This window comes from Lactuca serriola, chromosome 5 (genome assembly GCF_051521515.1).
Source record: "Lactuca serriola cultivar US96UC23 chromosome 5, Lser_US96UC23_V15, whole genome shotgun sequence".
In the NCBI taxonomy this organism is placed as follows: Eukaryota; Viridiplantae; Streptophyta; class Magnoliopsida; order Asterales; family Asteraceae; genus Lactuca; species Lactuca serriola.
Genome location: NC_136412.1, coordinates 94,861,084 through 94,863,860, shown reverse-complemented (window position 1 = coordinate 94,863,860; position 2,777 = coordinate 94,861,084). Strand labels below are relative to the sequence as shown.

At 26.8% G+C, this 2,777-nt stretch overlaps 1 long non-coding RNA gene across 1 annotated transcript; it reads right to left on the bottom strand.

The window, feature by feature from the left end:
* Positions 1–859: 859 nt before the first annotated feature.
* LOC145051100 (uncharacterized) lies at positions 860–2,209 on the bottom strand. Its single transcript, XR_013683447.1, has 5 exons — positions 2,168–2,209; positions 1,776–1,846; positions 1,622–1,682; positions 1,166–1,214; positions 860–1,088 (listed from the first exon to the last, which is right to left on the bottom strand). It is a non-coding gene; the product is annotated as an uncharacterized LOC145051100 (long non-coding RNA).
* Between the last annotated feature and the right edge of the window lie 568 nt (positions 2,210–2,777).

The window sequence follows — 2,777 nt, the reverse complement described above, 5'->3', positions numbered from 1 at the left end:
TTATAAAAAAGAAAAGTTTAATATAAAATTATAAGCATTACATAATAGTTTTTCATAAATACAAAAGATATAATAAATAAAATAAGTAATTTAATATATAATACAGAAGATTTGAAAAGTAGTAAAACATTTATTATGAAATTTAATAGAGTAATCTATCTTAGATATATAAATCTTACTAAAATATGGATTTTAAATTTAAGAAAATGAAAAATACAAGAAAATGACCAATGTAAAAAAGTAATTCAAAAACTCTTAGAAATTGACATGTATCAAATTCAATAAGATAATAACATTTGGCAAAATTAATTTTCATTTATTATGTTAGATTTATATTGAATCATTATTCTAGCAATTCAATTCAATGATAGTTAAAACATAACTCATTATTAGTTTTGTGTTATGAATGACCTTTGTTAATTTAAAGTTACATTCAAATTCCATATTATAATTCTGGATAATTCAAATGGTTACAAAGTTATTGTTTATGTTCGATATAAAAATATATAAAGATCTATTCTAATAAATGAAAATATTTTTATTATATGTCACACTCTTATTGATTTGATCTCATGTCATTTTGAGATTTTTTTCAATTAAATTTTTTCCACATGACACTTTGTGGTTTTTTTTTCATTTTATTAAATTTCACATAATATTTAAATGTAATAATGACAATAAATTTAATAATAAATGCATATAAATATCATTAATAGATATTTCTTCTAATTTCAAATTTTCTAAATTAAATCCTTACTAGGGAAGAGTCCCGCTTTGCGGGATTGGATCCGCTACAAAAACTTGTCTAGGGTCAAAACGAAGATAGCAATAACAGAAAAAGAAATAAACAAAAAACACAAACGGAAAAACCATTTCTTTTTCAACTAAATACAAACTTGAATTTCACATAAAAAAAATAGACCCTCATTTTTCATCAATGTATATAATGTAAAGTTTTGGCGACACTTTCTGTTGGTGTAGTCTTGCTCTTTGACATCTATACCCTTGGAGACATGGTTATACTATTGACTCATTTCAGATTCCATGTCTAGTGATTCGTGCTTTAAGTCGATGAGTTTTGGTGTATCCTGTGTGGTGAAACACAAAGTTTAGAATGTTGAATTTTGTAAAAAATACATATCTAATATAAGAGATAACGACTCACCATAATTGAATTATGGGAGGCGTTTGCACCTGGACCTAACGGGAAAGACCTGAAATTTTGATAAATATTAGAGTCAGTTTTGTACTTTTATAAACTTGTTTGCTATAGCATCCTACTTTAAATTTTTCTTGTTACAGTTTTGTACTTTGAAAAAATATATTCAAATATAGGAATGTCATGCAAATTGAAATTTATATTTATTGCTAAAATTAGGTAAATTTATTAAAGTACAATGTCCTAATAAGAAAAAAAAAACAGTACAATGCTATAATTAGTAGATTTTTCCAAGGATAGTGGCTTATTAAGAAATAAATTGAAAAAACAGGATGTTATATGTTACTATTTATTTCATTTGGACTTATAAATTAAAATAAAAACTAAAAATCATGCAAGAAAATCAGAATAAAAATCATTAAAAATAATAATATTACTATATTAGTTAACATGTTGTATGACCTGGTTCAAGATTCTTTATTTGGATAATTTATGATTTCCTTGACAGCATGTTGTACGCTCTCTGTAGAAACAAAAGAAAACTCTCATTAAAATGAACATATTTTAGATGAAAATGGAACTTGAGAAATCACTTCATCTGCATAATTTAACTAACCTAGAACCCATTTTTGTTAGGGAATGTGGAGTCATAGGTTGTCTTTCAGGTGTGCCATTCCCATTTCTTTCCTGAAACGACATAGTAAACTTGTCAGCAATTGATAAATATACAAATCACTAACAAAATTCATTTATTATAACTTCTAATCATAATTTCAAGATATTGAAGAAACAATAAATGCAATATGCGATCAATGTGAAAGCCCTAATTGCGATCAATCAATGGTTTCTTGTTCAATTGGTGTTCCTCTTTTGACAAGTTCATGACGAAATAAGCTAAATCAAACTGAATTAGGATAAAATCAAAAAAAATTAATTTTAGGTATATCAATCAACAGCCTAAAATGGTAATTGAAGTAAAAAGGGGAATTGGATAATTTCGTAACAGACCTCATAAACTGGTTCATGAATCAATACAAATATGATACCACCTGTGACATCCCCAAAATCACGGCCAGAAAAGACCGATTTTTGTTTATGCTTTATAAAAATCAGAGTACTTCATTTTATAAAAATGTTGCGGAATTTGTTCCCAGAAAAACATGGTAAATACATTATTAAAACATTTTCGAAGAAACGTATTTATTTCATTTTAAAACGTTTGGGATGTCATCGTTAATACATAAACATAAGCATAAACAAAACTTATATTTGTTTACACTAGTGATCTACATCTTTTTAAATCTCTTAGTGTAAAGTGACTTCATATCAACACATGTGATATAAATAAACTGAATGGGTTAGGTTGGGAAACCTGGTGAGTACATAGGGTTTTCAACCCACAATAATATAAATATTATGTTAAACAATCAAACAATCTACCCAATTACCCATCCTCATTATCTTCTTTACTCTTAAGGATTTAACCTAAGAGTCATCTATCCTGCATTCGTTTATTCCGAAGTCCCTTACTTCCAAGGTTATAGGACTGGCACTAAATCCATAGTTGCCGATGTTCGTTCGTAAAGCACTAAATCCATAGCTGCTATATCCTACTCAT